Here is a 22,452-nt window from a genome sequence, read left to right on the forward strand (position 1 = left end):
TCTTTAGTTTGTTTTTAACATTATTTATTATTATATTTTGGTGCGCGACATAAACTGTATCCATTAGTAAGCCTTCATAAAATAAACGATAGGTTAAGTCTCAAATTGAAATGACAAACATACAACATATTTAAACAAAGACATGAAAATCATTCATTATGATGTCCATGATGACGTGAGGATGTGCCACATGGTCATTTCCATCTTCGTTCTGCTCTATCAGGATTTCTTTTGCCCCGATGTCTCCCCGCTTCAACTTGGTCAGCCTCAGCAGAAAATTGGTGACGTAAATCAACACCTAATAAGTCATCCATATCAGGTATTGCTCCGGGTACATTCCATTGAGTACCTAATGGAGCATTAGGTGTTGGAATTGGGGCATCATGTTGCTGTGAAGGGGTCAAAATAGGCAAGTACGGCAGGTCCCCATGCATACGTGCTGCACTCTCTAAAGTTACGTAAAAAATTTCAGGTACCTTAGGAAAACTTTGCTACTGCCTTTGTCAACAAATAGGACACCTCCTATGAATCTAAGGATCCATGCACGGGTAAACCTTTCTACTTGTTGTAGGTTACCGTCATGGTTATTTAATTGTGGAAAATGGTGAGCCAACCAATTTAATTTAATCGTACTACCTTGAAGTTCACCTTCTTGTGGTCTGACTCCTAACAATTCTTCACATAAATCAGCTCAATCAAGATTTGTTGAATCAATTAATGGTGACCCACCTAATAAAACAGAGACATCTTGAAGAGTAATAGTACACTCTCCGCATCTCATGTGAAAAGTATGTGTTTCGGGCCTCCATCTTTCAATCAAGGCACTAATTAATGCCGGATTTATTTTTAAGTATCTCATCTTCATAATCATAATCCAGTAAAGACCAGATTGCTGAAGTAGAAAAATAATTTCCTCTGGTATTTCTTCTTGACCTTGATACGTGGGGACAACTCGTTTAATGTGTAATTTTCTGTCTTCTTTCCCATTCCAAATATGTTCTGAAACATGCTTATTTTGAATCCATAAAACATCACCATCAATCGGACCAGACTTAATTTGTATATTTGATGAACATGACGAGGAAGATGCCATTGATATTGCAAAATAAAAAATAATACAATAAATTGACAAAAAAATTATACATTATTTGTACATAAAAAAATTAAGTACATTTAGAAAAACTTAATTAAATATATATACCAAATAATTAAAATTTGAATAAATAACAAAATATATATATTTGAATTTATATATTTGAATAACAAAATATATTATACAAATAATAAAATTTAGATATACTTTGCAAATAAATTAAAATAGATGCAAACACAAATTTAAATAAACAACTATATATATATATATATATATATATATATATATATATATATATATTTGAATAACAAAATATATTATACAAATAACAAAATTTAAATATATTTTACAAATAATTTAAAATACATACAAAGATAAATTTAAATAAATAACAGAATATATTTTTCAATTAACAAAAATTAAATTAAATAAAATATATTATACAAATAAATTAAAATACAAAGAAGTAAACAAAAATTTAAAATTAATAACGTACCATATATTTGAATAATAACTTAGAATATCTAAACCAAATAATATTAACATACCAACTAAAACTAACGTACCATATATATAACACAAATCATAACATACAAACGTAGAAAACCTAAACCAAATAATAATAACATACCAACGAAAACTAACGTATCATATATATAGCACAAATAATAGCATACAAATTTAAAAAACCTAAACCAAATAATATTAACAAGTCAACTAAAACTAACGTACCATATATATAATACAAATAATAGCATACAACTTAAAACAAACAAACACACACACACACACACACACTATATATATATATATATATATATATATATATATATATATATATATATATATATATCACAAATAATAGTATACAAACTTAAAAAACCTAAACCAAAAAATATTACCATACAAACGTACTATATATATAACACAAATAATACCTAAATCAAATAATATTAATACCAATATTTGAAGGTACAAGCTAAAAAACCACATACCAGGAGGGAGGAAGGGAGCAAAGCTTTTCGCCACCAGCACAAGCGAAACACTCACAAGATTATTTGAACTTGGGATGTGAACTGGAGAGGATAATAAGCGTTCATGCAAATGGGATACTGGCTTTATAGGGAAACACTTATTTCGCCAATACAAATGGCGATACCCTCTCAAAAGACTTCTCGCAAGTACGAATGACGATACCCTGCACCTCTGAAAAGCCTGCACCTCTGCATCTCTGCACGCTGCTCTGCAAGCCTCCCCTTCTTCGCCTACGCCCCGTTGCAGGTAACTCGCCAATCAAACTGGCGAAAAGCATTGCCCCTAACTCGCCAGCTCCAGTGGCGAAAACCACTGGCTATTTCGCTAGTGGCAGTGAAGGAAAAGCCACGTGTCCGTTCCAGGGTGGTATCGCCAGCTCCAGTGACGAGATACTTCATGCATGGCTGGGTTCTACTTAACAAAGAGACCCCCTCTGATATTAGTTTCAAAAGGAACCTATATCAGGAAATAGTTTGTAAAACTAATCCCATTAGGTCAATTTGCAAAGCATTGAAGCACTACTTCATACTCATTGCTTGTGCAGTTGTCCAAGTTAGAATTTTTTTTTGGTACAGCAGGTTACAATATAGTACTAGTATTTTTGCTTCTGTTTTTTTTATTCTTTTGAACATAGTAATTTTTTCTTGAAAGGGATACAGTACTAATATAGTACTACTAGTAGTATATACAGAAAACCCCACCCGTAGTTATTGCCAATTATTTACTTCTAGAAGCCAAATGTTCCTCCAACTGAGTATCCACGCCACACACCAACTCCAATGCTGCAACATAATTGTTGTTCCAAAGCTTAATTGCATATGTAAAATAATTATCATAAAAATTAAATTAAATTAATTTTATTTAATAAAATAATTTAAATTTTAAGAACTAAAAGTTATTTACTAACTTGTTAAAATGAAAACAAAATAATATCTTAATATAAATTAAATAATACAAATTAAGCACCCATATAAAATTAAAAAAATCACAAAATATAAGACGTTAACTTAAATAGATAATTCCTATGATTATATTCTGTAGTTCTATACAATAAATATTTTTTGAGTTTACTTGATATCGGTTCATCTATATAGTAATAATTGTGTATGTAATTAGTGAATAACTTTCTTGATGTGTCTAATCACTTCAAATTAAGTATGTGAATTTTTTTTTCAAGTTTCGCTCACAAGATGTTTGTTATTACTTTCGACACTATATCATCTGTACGCAACTCACCATAATTAGTTTAAAAAAAATCAAAAACAAATAATTAATTCATAACGTTAGAAACAAAATAAAAAAATCACTAGTCTTAAAAATAAATTAAAAATAGCATCATAAAAACAAAATTTTAAATCAAAATATTTTCTTAAAAAAACAATACAGTACGAACAATTTTACTAGAATTTCCACTGCCAAGGCATGTGATATAATTTTTAACAGGTTTTCTATTTTTTTTATTCCATGGAAATCAAAGAATTAAAAGATGTATAATAATTCAAACATTTTATTGAAAGAGATCTCTTATAAAAATTAATGCATGTTTTCTGCCTAACAAAACTGACACCCCGTTTAAGAGTTAAAGTGTTCCTAATACCCATCGATCGAAAGGAAACCCATCAAAAAACAGATTTTTTTCTCCCCTGAATCAATAACATCTACTATTGATGCTATTCTGCGATCTAACACATCAATGTCCGGTTCTGAAGGTGTTGTTCATGTTGCTTTCCTCCCAAGTGCTGGCATGGGCCTTCTTAACCCATGTCTCAGAATAGAAGCATTGTTCTTATGCTACGGTTGCAAAGTCACTCTCATCACTCCAAAACCCACTGTCTCTATTGCTGAGTCAAACCTCATCTCTCGCTTCTGTTCTTCATTCCCTCACCAAGTTACCCAATTAGACTTAAATCTTATCACTTTGAAATCCAACCACAGTTAACACCAATGACCCTTTTTGGCTTCAGTTCGAAACCATCTGTCGTTTGGCTTGTTGGAACACACACGGTTCCTCACTCAATTGCAAGAGATGCAATTCACTCCCTCACACATTCACTCGTGTATCACTCACTGTTTTCAAGCAAAGAATTGCACACACACTAGGAATAGCACTAGAGACTGAAAATGATAGAATGAAAACAACACTTTATTAAGATGTATGATTGCCCTTTTATACAAGCAAAACAAAGTAACAACCCTTCACTCTTGGGCTAACACTTATAACATAATTTTAAAATTCTGTTACTCTCTCTTATATACAAAGCCAAAACAGAATTAAACTCTCACACCCTTCCTTAATTCTGATCTCCTAAGTCCATCAAGCCAATTCTGTCCCTTAACATTTTAAACCTCTCCCTTTGAGGGGTTTGGTTAAAATATCAGCAAGTTGATCAAATGTGCAGCAGTACTCCACTTTCAATTTCTCTTTGTTCACTTGATCCCTAAGATAGTGAAACCTTGTTTCTATGTGTTTGCTTCTACCATGAGAGGTTGGATTCTTTGACAGGCTTATAGCTGACTTATTATCCACAAAAAGCTTCACTCCATCACTCTCCTTGATTTTTAATTCCTGTAGTAATGTGTCCAACCAGACAGCTTGACAAGCACTCATTGCAGCTGCAACATACTCAGCTTCACATGTTGATAGAGCCACTATGGATTGCTTCTTAGAACACCACGATATTGGTGCTGCACCATACATGAATATGTAACCTGTAGTACTCTTTCTGTCATCTCTGTCTCCTCCCCAATCTGCATCAGTATATCCCATCAATTCCTCTGAGTTGCTATTGTCTTTATTTGGAAATAAAATTCTAGCATTGATGGTCCCTTTTATGAACCTTAGAATCCTCTTGGTAGCTAGGAGATGAGGAATTCTGGGTCCTTTCGTATATCTACTTACCAGTCCAACAACAAATTCCAAATCAGGTTTTGAATGACACAAGTACCTGAGAGAACCAACAATCTGTTTGAACTCAGTTGCATCGACTTTGTCTTCCTTGCCCTCCTTTTCAAGTACAAGACCTGCCTCCGTTGGTGTTGCTGCTGAATTACATTCAACCATGTTGAATCTCTTCAATATTTCTGTTGCATACTTACTCTGGTGCATCAAAATACCTCTCTCAGTCTTCTTGAATTCAAGTCCAAGGAAATAGGATAGAACCCCCATATCAGTCATTTCAAACTCACTCATCAATTCCCTTTTCAGTTCTGCTATCTCACTTTCATTACCACCAGTGATCAACAAATCATCCACATAGAGGCATATAATAATGATATTACCTACTGATTTGGATCTTACATAGACTCCAAACTCACAGCTACACTTATCAAAGCCAATTTTCATCATAAAACTGTCAATTTTCTTGTTCCAAGCTCTTGGGGCTTGCTTAAGTCCATAAAGAGCTTTTCTCAACGTGAGAACCTTTGACTCTTGGCCAGCTATAGAGAATCCAGGTGGCTGAGTCACATAGACCTCCTCATCAAGAGGACCATTTAAGAAAGCACACTTCACATCTAGTTGGTGCATTGTCCAATTCTTTAGGCTAGCAATTGCCACTACTGTTCTAATAGTCTCAATTCTAGCAACTGGTGCAAACACCTCTCTGTAGTCAATCCCAGCTTTCTGTAAAAATCCTCTAGCCACAAGTCTAGCTTTATACTTGACCACCTTGCCTTCTGGATTTGTCTTAATCTTATAGATCCACTTCACATCAATGGGCTTCTTCGATTTTGGTTGAGATACCAGCTCCCACACTTGATTTTTCTCAATAGATTTAAGCTCTTCTGTCATAGCTTCAACCCACCTCTGATCAGTCATAGCATCTTCAAAGTTTATTGGTTCTGCTTCAGAAAACAAAGCAAAATGTACAAGATTCCCATCTGCACTTACATCAGCATCAGACAACATCTCAAAACATTGAAATCTAGTTGGTTTGGGTGCATTTCTCTAGGGTCTCACTTCTCTTTGAGTGGTATTACCATTCCCTTCACTTGTTTCTTCCTCTTCTGACCTTATCATTATTGAAGGTCCCTTCATTTCAGTATTCTGCTCCCAGTTCCAGCTTCTAGATTGATCAAATACCACATCCCCACTGATTATTATCTGCTTACTCTTCGGATCAAACAACTTATAGCCTCCAGTTGAGTGATATCCGAGTAATATCATTTGTTCACCTTTATCATCTAGCTTCCTTCTTAACTGATCTGGAATATGCCTAAAACAAAGTGATCCAAAGATTCTGAAATGACTCACATTTGGTTTAGCACCACTCCAAGCTTCTTCAGGTGTTATTCCTTCCAATCTCTTTGAAGGGCTCTTATTCAAGATGAAGACAGCTGTAGACACTGCCTCTCCCCACAAGTACTTGGGCAGACTCTTGCCTTTCAACATGCTCCTTACCATATTCATTATGGTTCTGTTTTTTCTTTCTGCAGCTCCATTATGTTGAGGTGTGTAGGGAGGAGTCACTTCATGAATTATGCCTTCTTGATTACAAAATTCTTGAAATTCTACAGAAACATATTCACCACCACCATCTGTTTTCAATATCTTGATCAATGAGCCACTTTGCTTTTCTGCCATATTTTTGAACTTCTCAAAGACTTCAAAGACATCACTCTTCCTTTTTATTAGGTAAACCCATACTTTCCTAGTCAATTCATCAATAAAGGATATGAAGTATCTGTTTCCACCTAGAGATTCAGTTTGCATAGGGCCACACACATTAGAGTAAATCACCTCAAGTTTATCTTTTGCCCTGATTGGTACATTTTGTTTGAAAGTGCTTCTTGATTGCTTACACTGTAAACAACCATCACATACTTCACTAGGAGGCTTGATCTGAGGAAAACCCAGCATCATTTCTCTTGAGTTTAGCTTAATCAGATCTCTAAAATTTAAATGGCCAAATCTGTAATGCCATAACCACTCTTCACTGTTTACTGTAGTAGTAAAACACTTCTGTTCTATCACATCAATCTCAATTTTAAATGTTCTATTTTTTGAAAGAGGGGACTTCAAAATGAGCTTGTGATTTCTGTCAAACACTCTCAACATCTTGTTTTCAAGCTTAGTCATAAAGCCCTTTTCTAATAATTGACCTAAGCTGAGTAGATTACTTTTCATACTTGGTACAAGGAGTACATCAGTGATGCAAGATTGACCTCCATCCTTTGTTTTGATAATGACCTTCCCAATTCCTTCAACAGTCAAGATTCTATCATCAACAAATTTGACTTGGCTCTTCACAGATTGATCAAGGTTGAGAAACCACTATCTTCTTCCTGTCATATGAGTGGAGCAACCTGTGTCTAGGTACTAACAATTATCACTTGCCCCTTCAATTTGAGTAGTTACCATTAGTAGTACCTGTTCAGTGTCATCATCTTCTTCCTGAGCCAATTTTGCATCATCACCTTTAGGTTCTCTTTTGTTATTGGGTTTGCTGTAACACTCATAAGCAAAATGCCCAAACTTTTGACAGTTAAAGCATTGAATACTTCTTTTGTCGAACTTCTTTACTGTTCTGATTTCCCCTCCATTTATTGCTCTTTGCTTCAGTTTTCTCTTTCTTCCATCTATCACCATGCTTCTTTGGATTAGACCGTGCTTGCAAGGCTTGTTCACTTTTCTTCTCATTTATCCTTTCATTCATTCTCTGTTCATGAGATTCCAAAGATCCTTGCAATTCCTCTAGGCTAAGCTCTTCAATATTTTTGGATTCCTCGATGGCTACCACAATATGGTCGAACTTGGGTGGCATGGTTCTAAGCACCTTCTCTACAACTGATTGCACCGTTATCTTTTCTCCATAGCCCTTCATTGAATTCACCACTGTCTGCACTTTTGTGATGTACTCAGCAACTGATTCATTCTTTTCCATTTGTAGTAGTTCATATTGTCTCCTCAGAGTTTGTAGCTTGATCTTTTTGGTTTTTGTGGCTCCATCATGAGATTTCTGCAGAATGTCCCATGCTTCTTTGGAGGTTTGAGCCATTGCTATCTTTTCAAAGTTAGCAACATCTACACTTTGGTGCAAAATGAAAAGTGCCTTGCAATCTTTCTTTTCTTTTTCTCTATCAGCAGCCTTTTGTTCATCTGTTGCTCTCTCTCCGACAGGTATATAACCTTCTTCTATGAACTCCCAAACCCCTTGGAATCGCATCACCACCCTAATCTGAATCTTCCAATTTTCATAGTTCTTTCCTGTGAGAACTGGTAGATTTGCAGGAATTGAGCTAGATACTGCAGCCATCAAAGAACTCCTTCAAGAACACCTCCAAGAACCTTTTTTTAGCGATTCTTGCCCTTTCTATCGAAACCAATGCTCTAGATACCAATTGTTGGAACACACACGGTTCCTCACTCAATTGTAAGAGATGCAATTCACACCCTCACACATTCACTCATGTATCACTCACTGTTTTCAAGCAAAGAATTGCACACACACTAGGAATAGCACTAGAGACTGAAAATGATAGAATTAAAACAACACTTTATTAAGATGTATGATTGCCCTTTTATACAAGCAAAACAAAGTAACAACCCTTCACTCTTAGGCTAGCACTTATAATAGAATTTTAAAAATTCTATTACTCTCTCTTATATACAAAGCCAAAACAGAATTAAACTCTCACACGGCTCACCTTCTATCTCCAATCCTATCTTCACTCTCAACACCTCTCTCTGCTTTCATGTACGATGTTAGCTTAATCTCACCTCTAGTTTCAGTCACTGAGAACTCACCTGTCCGAGTTACATTTACTTCACCTCATCAGCTAGAATGCTCTCTTTTTTTGCACACCAAATCAAGGTGCACGCGCTTCTTCATTCATTGGTGATGATATCAAAATCGCAGGAATTGCATCACCACCGAGATCCTCAGTCCTTTCTTTGCTTCTTCAGCCCAAATCTCTCTTTGAGAGCATCTTCATGGAGGACAGCGGCAACCTCATGAAGCTGAATGGGATTTTCATCAACTCGTTTGAAGAACTAGAAGGAGAGGCGCTAGCAACACTCAATGGAGGAATAGTGGTTAAAGGGTTGCCCCCAGTGTATGGTGTTGGATATTAGAGTGGCTTGATGAACAAAGTGAGCGGTCGGTGGCGTATCTTTGTTTGGGGAATAGGACAACAACAAGAAAGAAAATAAAAGACATGGCTTTGGGGTTGGTAGAATGTGGGTGTAGTTTTTTGTGGGTGGTGAAGTTGAAAGTGGTTGACAGAGAAGAGAAGTAGGATGTGGAGGATGTGTTGGGGGTTGAGTTGATGAGTAAGGTGAAGGAAAAGGGTGTGGTTGTGAAGGAATTTGTGAATTAGAAGGAGATTCTAGGGCACCCTATTAACCATCCTAGTGTAACTTGAATTAGTTGTTAGTTACCTAACTAAGTTTGTTATAGTTAGTTAGAGGTGGTTAGATTCCTGTTATGATAGTTATAGAGAGTATATAAGTAATGTAAAATACTTTGTACTCTTCAACCAATAATAATCACAATCTTGATTCATTCTCTCATTAGATATTTTCTCCATTTTAGTTGCATCCTTCTCAAGCTATCTCTTCTTCTTTATTCGAGTTCATCAATGAAATTATTTTATACCTTTGTTATGGTATCAGAAGAGCTCTGTTGTGCCACTCTATCCTTTATCTTTCTCTCGTTTGTTTGTTCGATTTTGTTAGTACTCTGTTGATTCTTCAAGATGAGTGAAGAACAAGATGAATCTCTTAGTGTTCATAGCCCTTATTACTTGCATCCTAGTAAAAATTCAGCAATTTCATTAGTTTCACCTCTTATAGATCCAACGAATTACAATTCTTGGAACAAATAAGTTCTCACGGCCTTAAGTGCGAAGAACAAAGTAGAGTTTGCTGATGGTTCATTCCCTTCCTCGACCAGCCTAGAATCATAGATTGTACATAACTTGGAAAAACAAATAACATCGTGTTTTCATGACTTGTACACTTAGTTGCAATTTCCATTCGTCAAAGCATCTTATGGATGGACAACCCAGTTGATATCTAGAAAGATTTGAAAGCGTGATATTCACAAGGTGATTTGCTTTAAATTTCTGATTTACAACACAAATTAGCTTCGATTAAACAAGGGGACATGAATATTACTAATTATTTTACAAAACTAAGAACAATTTGGGATGAGCTTGAGAGTTATCAACCATATCCTATGTGTACATGTGCTTCTAAATGTGGTTGTGATGCTCTTATTGAAGTACAGAAAAGGAGAGATCAAGATAGAATAATGAAGTTTATGTGTGGTCTTAATGATCAATACAATCATGTTAGATCAAACATACTCATGATGGATCCCTTGCCATTGATTAACAAGAAAGACAATTTGCAAGTTCTAATGAACTTGACAATCTAAGTTTGGTTAATGTTGTTGCTAACACAGAATCACCTAATTCTTGCAGCTACTGTGGTAGAGATAATCACATAGTAGACACATGTTATAGGAAAAATGGTTTTCCACCTAACTTCAGCTCCAATAGAGGAGGTGGAGGCTTTGGTAGATGGGGGACAGGAGGCAAAAACAACAATGGTAAAGTTTGCACCCACTGTGGTATTACTAGTCATATAGTGGATGAGTGCTATAAGAAGCACGATTATCCACCTGGTCAAAAATTTTATAAACCTCAAGGAGCTTCAGTTAATAACATTGTTAAGGAAAAAGAAAATGTTTTAGAGACTAATGATAATGGTTAAGATGTTAAAATCACTCAGCAACAGTATCAAGCACTTATGTCCTTATTGGCTACCAACAATAATGGCTCTAATGGATCATAGGTTAACCAGATTGGCACAAGTTCTGCTCATACATCAAGCATAGGTAATATACTATCCCTTGTTTGTAATGTTCACAAACCTTAAGCTGCAACATGGCTTCTGGACTCTGGTGCTACATATCATGTTACATCCTCATTGACTTGTTATTCTACATACATGGAAATAAATTCCATAGTAGTTCGCTTGCCTACTGGTCAACAAGTCATAGCCACACACTCTGGAATAGTCAAATTTATTGAGTTTTTACACTTAGAAGATGTGTTATACTTGCCATCTTTCAATTTCAATTTAATCTCCATATCAAAATTAGTTTCTACATTGAATTGCAAGTTAACCTTCTTCTCTAATTCATGTTTGATTTAGGATATAAGCAGCCAGAGGATGGTTAGTACAGTTGATGTAATGGAAGGTCTATACAAGCTTAGAGTACCTGCTGCCAATTTAGTTTCCAAGGCTAGCAATGTTATCAGATTGGCAAGTGTACCAATTTTATCACAAATAGTAAAGATTAAAACGGAAGACCGAGTGTTGAGTCTACAAGGACTTTGTTTGCACTTGCATTGATAAATACCCAATTTGTAAGCAAGAGAAGAGGGAGTAGAATAGAAATAGGAAGAAAGAAAGAAATTAAATTTAAAAAGGCAAGAATAATAAAATAAACAAGAAGATAAACAAGAAGAGAACAAAAGATGATTTCAGAATGCTATTATGTTGGGGCCTAACATGGCTAACTACCCTTGATACAATATTAATGTTTTTCTCTATTAACTACTTTCCCAATTTCCACCCACGTCTACTAATATGCTTAACCCTGATTCCTCATGATGAAGAGCCTAATTTATGTGTTCTCGCTCCCAAATCCCTTTGCAAAGATTTAATCATAAACAACATTAAGTATAAAGATATATGCAAAGGCACAACAAAGTCACTCTATCCCTAATAATGCAATGTTGAGATGTCCTTTCCCAGTTCTTTAGACATTACCATTTTCCAATGAATAACCCCTAAAAACATATGCATGGATGACCAAACCACACAATAACAATGAAAAGCAGAAAAGAACAATAGAAATTGAAATTGCATTAATAGATAAGAAGAACAGTTACATTACAAGAGCTTTGGCTACTAGGCTCCAACAAAGGGAGTTTAGCCTCTCATAGCCATGAGAGACTTTACATTTCAGAAGATAATGGAAGAAAGGGTTGGATGACTAGTAGTAAGAAAATGGGGAATGGCTAAGAAAAGAGGGTTTTCCCTAAGGGAGAGGCTCAGGCTTTGGATTTCTTCACTGGAGAGCTTTGAGACTCGGTGTGTCTTTTCCTTCTGCATCCTACTCCTTTTATAGGCTTGAGGTAGCTTACTTTTCACGTTGACTTTGCGCTAATTGCGCATCTGCGGGCTAAGCGCGCCTTGGGCTTTTCCTCGTGGACCTTCTCGTGCTGAGCCCGACCTGCGCGCTAAGCGAGAGTTGCATTCTGAGCGAGACTTCATGGTGAGCCTGGACTTTCCCGCTAAGCGAAAGTTGCATGCTGGGCCTGGATTGTGCACTAAACGAGTTGTCCAATTCTTCCAATTCTTCTTCAATGCTTTTTCTTCCACATTTTTCATCAATTTTCCTCTAAAGCACTTCAATTCTTCTTTTGACTTTTGCTAATAAAAAATTGCGCAGATGTTAATTTCTTCGTTATTTCATTAAAAAAAATAAAGTGAAGAAATTATTATCATTGTTAGCCAAAAATGACTATCAATTTAGCTCAGATTTTACAGTTATCAAGCAACAATTTCATTTTTGTTAAGTCTATGTTGTCTTGTAATAAAGAACTCATTGATGTTTGGCATTTTCCTTTAGGTCATCATTCATATGATAGGACACAATTGTTAAACAAACTTATCCTACATTGACTTGTGATAAAACCTTTGTCTATGATACTTGCCATAGAGCAAAGCAGAGAAAACTTCATCTCCCAATAATAATTCCTATACTTCTAATCCTTTCTCTTTGATACATATAGATATTTGGGGCCCTTGTGCCACAAATTCTTTGAATGGACACAAGTATTTTCTTACAATTGTGGATGATCACACTAGATTTGTATGGATTTTTATAATGACTTCTAAAGTTGAGACTCAAACTCATTTACAAGCTTTTGTTTCCTATGTTGAGAGGCAATTTAATAAAAAAGTGAAAGCTATTCGATCAGATAATTGTGTTGAGTTTATCATGAAATAGTTTTATCACAGTATTGGTCTACACTAGAATTCCTGTGTTGAAACTCCACAACAAAATGGAATAGTGGAGAAAAAACATTAGCATTTATTAAATGTTACTCGAGCCCTTCTTTTTCAGTCCAAGTTACCACCAATTTTTTGGTCTTTTGCCTTACAACATGGTGATTTGCTTATCAATTGTTTACCAACTCCATTTCTTAATAATATGTCTCCTTTTGAAAAATTATATGGCATTGCTTATGACATTTATTCCTTAAAAGTATTTGGTTGCTTGTGCTACACTAGCACTATCACTAATAATAGAAAGAAGCTTGATCCTAGAGCTTTTGTACTCTTCAATCAATAATAATCACAATCTTGATTCATTCTTTCATAAGATATTTTCTCCATTTTAGTAGCATCCTTCACAAGCTATCTCTTCTTCTTCATTTGAGTTCATCAATGGCATTCTTTTATATCTTTATTACACCCTTCAGTGGGAGGGTTTGTGAGTACATGGAGGATGGAACTCAATAATAGTGGAGATTGTGTGGGAAGGTGTGACACCCTCTACCCCGATATACATATTTATACAATAAAGTACATGAAAATACGAAATTACATAAAATGAGATTTTATTTTCTAAGCATAAAAGAGGTCACATGGTAAATGATTCACATTCACTTCACTGTTGCCAAATAAAACTTATCAAAAACATTTTCGGCTCAAAACAAGGTCATTCAAGTTTACAAAAGAACTTAAGTTAAGAAAAAAAATAAAATATAGTAAAATAACATGTTCAGGACATCATGTAATTAAAATAGAAACCCATGCCCTAATGTCACATCCTATCAGAGCATTATGTCCTGACATCCTCCAACATAAGGTTCCTTAAAACAATCCACCTAGCTATCTACTCCCACGAACACAAGGTTCACGATCATCACATGATTCAAATATAAACAACACACAAGGAGTGAGTTATCACATTCTTAAATAGATAGAGATAAACGAAAGCACATATATACATATAATATAAGTATAATAAGCTCAACTTAGCACAAGTAGCATCATTTTACCACTTATTGGATAATGTCACTTGTCCCCAAGAATTTAATCACAAATCACATTCAACACTTTCACATTAATCACATGTTTAGAACAACACATCTCTAGTACAACAAAACATCTCACACTCACACAATTCATTACCCACCATCACATAACAAGTCACAATGATCATTCCTCATGCGTTATGCAACAAATACACTAAGACTCAATCTTATATGTAATGTGGTACCATGTTAGTGAAAAACAACACCAGGGCGCCAAAGAGTACATAACAAGACACACCACACAATGGGTATGTTAGGCCATTCTTACTAAGTGAAATCATAAGGTGACCAATCAGGGTCACTCTGTTTTGCGAGAATGTTCCAATCATATGGGATCAACATAGGCTTAAAGGAACACTCAAACTGAGTGTATTTATCCCTAAGGTCTAGACTTCGAAGAATCCGTTAAGGCCTCAACTTCCTGATTTAGGTCCAAACCCTAAAACAATTTTTGCATGCAGACACTACTCATGAATTATATAATACCCACAACCTCACACTTATTTTCAAAACACGTTTAACACAATGAGCTACAATTTAACACCTTAGGTACCTAACTTGGAACCCTACACTTTCCCAGGTTCCTAACTTGGAACCCTACATTTTCCTTTTAACACCTTGCACATAAAACACTTTTCTCAAGGTAAACACTGATCTAGTTATTGTATAATTCACAACTCAAAACACAAGTAATATCACATCAAGTATTAACCACACACTCATTCACAACCATAACCCATGTCCATAATTTAACACCTCCCAACGTCATAATCCACCATTACATGTTCACGTGTATCTCACAAATTAACACATGCTCAACTTGCCACTTATACTCAATCTTAATCACAATTCATAATATACAAATAGTATTACATATATAAACATGCACGGTATATAAATGACTAAACACATAAATATTCAAATCATGAATTTACAAAGTGAAATATAATCAAACAAAACTACACGAATGATTCACTAAAACATTCAAAGAACCTTATAGTTAAATAGACTTTGACCAATTTTAAAGAATAACAATATGAAACAACATATAAACTCATACTAAATATTAAAACTAAAACAATAATTGATAATGTCATTTGGTTAGCCTATTCTAATTCCAAATTATAATATTAATTCCAAACTATATAAAAATCCCCTAAAAAGCATGAAAAGGGAATAAAAAATCAATATCTCACTCCCTCTTACGGAAAAATCTTTCCTTACTTAATTTTATCAATTCATGCTAATTAGAAAATGCTAAATATCTAGGTTTCACACCCAACACAAGAACATATCAATTTCACAATAATTTCACATTGAGACATCAATTGATCCGTCAAACACAGTCAATTCATGAATAATAGAATAAGAACATAATTGAAATTCATAAAACAACCCAAAATAACCCAAAATTTATCATCTAGAGATCCCTACACATGTTCATTTTAATCCCCAAGCATGAGTATCTCATCCCTTACCTCTAAGCGGGCTCATGTGCGTAGTCTGACAGTGAAAGCGGTGTCTCTAGTGGTTCCCTAAGCTTCCTGAAGCTTTTCCTCTGGTTGTTTTTCTAGGGTTTCCAAGCATTAGAGAAAAAGAGAAGAGATTGGAGCCTCAATTTTATTGTCTCCATGCGAGGGGAGTTTCTCTCTCCACAGACATTAGTTTGCAAATCCCAACGGTGGGCATATGCAAAATGAGTTATGAACCTAGTGTCTGAATTTCAAGACGATCCAACGGTTAATGAATCCGGGATCATAATTTTATTGAGACAAGTTTGAGTGTATGCGAAAAAAAGAGAAGCTTTTGGGAGAGGAAGAAGAGAAAACGAATTTGAGAGGAAGATAAAATGTAGAAACATATTTTAATGTAAGAAATGACTCAATATGTCTTTATTTATAGTTAGAAAACTATGAACTTATTATTTACTCTATTTTTATTTATTTTATTGTTTTATAAAAGTGAACTCTAGTTTCTCCCTATCAAATGAATAAATATAACATCCTTTTTATTTTCTAAAAACACATATTTATTTTATTTATCTTAAAATAATTATTTTAATTAATAAAATTATTTCTCCTTATTTATTTAATTGCAAAAACCTCATTATTTTTTAAAACTTTATTTATTTTTAAATAAAATACTTTTAAATTTATTTGACGAAAAACGAAATGTACAAAAGAAGTGTCTATTCTGTCATGGCCTTAGAGTGGGGATTAGAAGATAACTTCATAGACAACAAGGATAAGTGGGGTAGGGATTTGGCCTCATGAATGGGGGTGGGGAGCATAAGAGGTGGTGAAAGGAGAAGAGATTGCTAAGAGAACCAAAGAGATGATGAACAATGAATCTCTGAGGGCCGGTAAGAGTTGCAGAAATGAAGGAGGTAGCTAGGAAGGCGGCTGGTGGTGTTGGGTGGGAGTTGCAAGGTTATTATTAAGAGACAAATTAAGGAGTGGAAGAGGAATTCTAAAGCTACTTAAATATCAATACTCAGTAGTACTTTGTTACTTACAAAGGCTAAGTAGTAGTTAGTTGTTATGATGTTGTTGGTTATATTTTCAACTTGGTAGAGCTTTTGTTGGGTGTTTAATGTTTTAATTTTGTAACAAACAGTTTACCTAGTTTATTTTGTTTTTGTTGGTAGTTGGTTATATGATAGTTGATAGTTGATAGTTTTAGAGAATTATTTTAGAAAGAAGGCTATGTCATGGATTTCTTGGATTATCAATTACAACATACCAATTGCCTATTTATAGGCTCAAGTCACCACCTCTCAATGGTGGTGAATGTTTCTACATTACTTTAGGTCTTTCTAGATTTTTCATGATTGATTAGTATCATGATAGTTCTAGATTCTTCTATCTTATACATGAACATTATAGTTCTAGATTGTTCTACCATATTCATACACATTATAGTTCTAGATTGTTCTACCATATTCATACACACTATAGTTCTAGGATATTCTACCATTTTCATACATATTATATTTAAGAATATTCTAGAAATTTGTAGCAATTCCAACACTCCTCCTTGATGCAAATTTCTGTGACTCCGAGCATAGCTCGTAATTCTTCAAATCTTGGTCTCGGCGACGCCTTCGTGAATATGTTTGCAATTTGATCTTCTGTTCTACAGTAGTCGAGTTTGATCTCTTTAGTTGCTTCAGCTTCTTTGATAAAGTGATACTTGATTGCTATGTGTTTTGTTCTGCTGTGATGAATTGGATTCTTCGCCATTTCAATTGCTTATTTGTTGTCGTAGTTGATTTTAGTAGGCTCATCTTGTTTTTCTTCCATGTCTTCAAGTATCCTACGAAGCCATATAGTTTGACTCATTGCTTCAGCGGCTGCCACATACTCTGCTTCTATTGTTGATTGTGCTACTGTAGCTTGCTTCTTCGACGCCCAAGAGAACATTCCTGATCCTAGTGAGAAAGCATAGCCAGAGGTACTCTTCATGTCATCTGTCGAACCTGCCCAATCACTATCGATGTAGCCAAGTAATTATGAGTTGTTTTCTGTAGTATACCATATACCGAACTCTTTTGTTCCTTGTAGATACCTTAAAATTCTTTTTCTTATTCCAAAGTGTATTTGACTTGGGCTTTGCATGAATCTTGATAGAAGACTTGTAGCATACATTATGTCAGGTCGTGTAGTTGTCAAATATAGGAGCCTTCCAATTAGACTTCGGTATTTGGATGCATCAGCTTCTGGTGCTCCATCATTCTTCTGTAGTTTCTCATTTTTTATGAGTGGAGTAGCAACAGGTTTGCAACCATACATCTTGAATTTCTTAAGTAAGCCTTCTGTGTATTTCTTTTGCGAGATGAATATCCCTTCATTTCTTTGACTTACCTCTATGCAGAGGAAGTAACTCATCAAACCAAGGTCGGTCATCTCAAAGGTCTTCATCATGTCTTCTTTAAACTCCATGATCATCTTAGTATTGTTTCCCGTGTAGATAAGATCATCTAGATATAGAGAGAGTAAAAGAGTGTACTAACCTTGAGACTTCATGTAAAGTGTAGGCTCACTCTTGCTCCTCCTGAATCCTCGATCCATGAAATACTGATTGATTCTGCTATACCATGCTCGAGGTGCTTGCTTCAAACCGTAGAGTGCTTTTCTTAGTCTTAACACTTTGCTTTCTTTGCCTTCAGAAACGAATCCTTATGACTACTCCATATAGATCTCTTCTTCAAGTACGCCGTTAAGGAAGGCGGATTTGACATCTAGTTGATGGATACTCCATCCTTTTTGTGACGCAAGAGCTATTAGAGCTCTTATGGTATCAAGACGAGCTACTGGTGCAAATGTCTCATTGTAGTCAATTCCGGGTTGTTGTGAGTAACCCTTAGCTACTAGCCTCGCCTTGTGTTTCTGTATGGTGCCATCAGGGTTGAGCTTTGTCTTATAGACCCACTTAACCCCAATGATATCTTTTCCATGGGGACGATTTACTAACTCCCATGTGTTGTTTTTCTTGATCATCTGTATCTCTTCTTCCATTGCCTTGACCCATACTTCATGCTTTGACGCTTCTTCAAAGCTTCCAGGTTCAAGTATGGCCAAGTTACAGGTTTCATATATGTCCACCAAAGATCTTATTCATCTTGGAGTAGACTCTGGTGATGATAGTTCTTGATCTTGTTGTTGTGGTGGAGGTGAAGGTGGTTCACCTGGGTTTTCTTCCTCAGCTTCTTCTTGAGGTAGTTGAGCGGGTATAAGAACGTTCTTCTCCATTTTTTCTTCATCCCAATTCCAAGAAGCGTACTCATCAACTTCAACATCTCGACTGATGACGAGTTTCTTAGTTTGCAAGTTGTAGACACGATAACCCTTAGAGATATTGTTATACCCAAGGAAGATACCTCGTATAGTCTTGTCTTCAAGCTTGTGCCTCTTCACGTATGGAATATGAATGTAGCATATAGATCCAAAGACCCTTAGGTGCTTTGCTGATGGCTTCTTCCCGTTCCAAGCTTCAATTGGAGTCTTGTCTTTTACAGACTTAGTTGGACATCTGTTGAGTATGTAAACAACAGTGTAGACTGCTTCAGCCCAGAATGCGTTAGGTAGTCCCTTCTCCTTGAGCATCAATCTAGCCATTTCCATAACTGTGCAATTCTTTCTCTCGGACACTCCATTTTGTTGAGGAGAATATGCGATTGTAAGTTGTCGCTCAATGCCTTCATCCTCACAAAATCTTTCAAACTCGCGAGAGGTGTACTCTTTGCCGCAATCACTTCTTAGTACTTTTATCCGTTTTCCACTTTGATTTTCAGCAAGGGCCTTGAACTTTTTGAATACTCCAAAGACTTATGATTTTTCTTTTAGAAAATATACCCATGTCATTCTAGAGAAGTTATCAATGAAGAGTATGAATTACCTGTTGTTCTCATGTGATGGCGTCCTCATTGGTCCACAGACGTCCGTATGTATAAACTCTAATAGATCTTTTGCTCTTCATGCTCCGCTTGTTGAGAAAGGAAATCGGCGTTGCTTACCAAGGAGACATCCTTCACACACTTCATTGTTCTCCTTTATGCTTGGAAAATCTCTTATCATGTTCTTCTCATGTAACAACTTCAAGGCATGTGTGTTGAAGTGGCCAAATCTTCGATGCCATAGCCATGAATCACCAACTTGTACCTTCATGGCAATGTTTGTTGCATATTTTAAATTTAGAGGGATGCTTCTATTGCTCTTATTCATCTTTACTTGGGCTATCTCAGACCTTTTATTTTTGTTGTCTAAGATTTTGCATACACCTCCTTCAAAGTGAAGTGTGTAGCCTCTCTCCATCATTTGGCCAATGCTTAGAAGATTTTCTTTTAGGTTGGGAACTAGTAAGACATCATGGATGAGTCGCGTACCTTTATCTGTCTCCACCATGACAATGCCTTTGCCTTTTGATTCAACCACACTTCCATTTCCCAGTCGAACTTTGACTTTGACAGACTCGTCAATGCTTTTGAAAATAGTCTCATCCTTGGCCTTGTGATTGCTACATCCACTGTCCAAGTACCAGCTTCCTCCTTTTTCTTTTATTGAGTCTTGAGTGGCATAGAACATACATTGTTCTTGATCATGCTCCTCTGCGATATTGGCTTGATGCCTATTTTTGTTGCAACAATTTTTCTCTACGTGCTCGAACTTCTTGCAATGGTTGCATTGTGACATATTATGGAACCAACAATTTTTCTCTGTGTGGCCTTGCCTTTTGCATATATTGCATGGAGGATTTTTATCTGTTTTGTTCTTAAGGAAATTCCTAGAACCTTCTCTTCTTCTGGAAGTTTCTCCATAATTTTTCTTTCCTCTATTTTCTTTGTTTTGAGGCTGAAATTTAAACTTTGACTGGAAGACATTTTCAAGTGTATCTTCTTTATGCCTATACAGTCTTTGCTCATATGCTTCAAGAGAGTCCACAAGTTCTGTCTCTGATAGAGTGGACAGATCTTTGGTTTTCTCAATCGTTGTCACGATTGGGTCAAACTTTTGGGGCATAGTAATTAGAATTTTCTCAACAATTTTCTTATCAAGAATATCTTCCCCAAAAGCTCTCATTTGATTAACTATTTCTTTAACTTTAGAATAATAATCTTTAACTGTCTCAGACTCCTTCATCTTCAATAGTTCAAAATCTCTTCTTAGAGATTGAAGTTTAACGGCACGTACTTTAACACTTCCTTGAAATTCCTCCTGTAATGTGTTCCACGCTTCTTTGACAGTCTTAGCTCCCATAATTCTTGGGAAAATTGGATCAGTCACTGCTTGTTGCAAGAAGAGCAACGCCTTTGAATTTTTCTGTTTATTTTTCTTCAACTCTTTTTCTTGAGATGCATTAAGAGTTGAAGTATCAGCGAGAATGGTGAAACCTTCTTCTATTATGTCCCATAAATCTTGAGATGAAAAATATGTTTCCATTTTAACACGCCAGAAATCATAATTTTTACCATAGAAGAAAGGGACAGAAATAGTTGACGAATGAGTAATGTTATCCATAGCTTAGAAAAAATATTATTGGAGTGGGTTAATAGTTGTCATACCCTAATTTCGTCCGGGGATTATTACTTGATAATATGCAACCTTTGATCGGCCGTTTTGAGATACTTGGCATCCTTTGTTTCACAATATGTGAAGTCCCGAGACATGCTGGAAATTAAAAGGAAGCAGGCTTACGCGATCCGTGAAATTCCGTAATGTGGCGGAAATGGAAAAGAGGTGTTTTTGCGCAATCCGTGAGTTTCCGTAACTTCTTCGAAAGCAAAAAAAAAGTAAATACATGATCCGTAAGGATTCGTAACCTTACGGAAAGAAAATAGGCATCGTTATGAAATTCGTAAAGTTTCGTAACGTTACGGAAAAAGAATCGCCAAAAAAAGGGCAAAGGGGTGTATTTAGTAAAATGAGGGGTGCAAATAGTAATTTTCGAATCTGGGCCCTTCTAGGGGTTTCTGGGCAATATCTTGCTTAAGGTGAAAGCAATCTAGCTCGCCTGGGCGAGCTAGGTGGCAACCACCTCCCTCGTTTTGTTAAAAAATGGGATTCCGGGGCTTCCGGGACACCCGTAATGCTTCCGTAAAATTCCCATAACCCTAAATATGCATATTTCACTTAATACGGGTAAGAGGGAAGAGAAAAAAGAACAAAATCAAGTCCTATATGCTTCCGTAACTTTTCCGTAAATTATGAAAGAAAGGGGGTGAACTTATCAAAATTAGGGGGTGCAAATAGCAATTTCGAAATTTTGAATTGGGCCTTCCAGAATGATTTTTTGAAGCTGGATTGCTTCTGGCCTGGGCGAGCTAGACGGCAACCTCCTCCCCCTTTTTCCTATAAATTGGGTTAAGGGGGCTATTCTAAGGATCCTGGATCTCCCTGGTGATGTATTTCAGCTGTTTTGGGTGAAAGAAATTGTTTCCGTGAAGAAAATCAAAGCCGAGGTGCTTCCGTAACGCTTTCGAGATGTTTCCGTAAGCAAATCCGTGAAGGTTTTCCTCCGTTATTCACCGTTCTTCATCCGTTCTTCGTTCTTCAACGGGTAAGTTTCCAAATCGAGCTTTTCAATTCCTTCTATGTACCCGTGGTGGTCCTCATTTGTTTCATGTACTTTTATTCTCGTTTTCATTTACTTTCCGTACCCCCTTTTGACGTGCTTCAGTCATTTATTTAAGTCATCTCTCGCCTAAT

The 22,452-nt window shown here is 35.8% G+C and overlaps 1 pseudogene; it reads left to right on the forward strand.

The window, feature by feature from the left end:
- The first annotated feature begins 3,821 nt into the window (after positions 1 to 3,821).
- LOC102670000 (UDP-glycosyltransferase 708D1-like) overlaps positions 3,822 to 22,452 on the forward strand; it is a 43,896-nt pseudogene continuing 25,265 nt past the window's right edge.

Source organism: Glycine max, chromosome 9, assembly GCF_000004515.6.
Source record: "Glycine max cultivar Williams 82 chromosome 9, Glycine_max_v4.0, whole genome shotgun sequence".
In the NCBI taxonomy this organism is placed as follows: domain Eukaryota; kingdom Viridiplantae; phylum Streptophyta; class Magnoliopsida; order Fabales; family Fabaceae; genus Glycine; species Glycine max.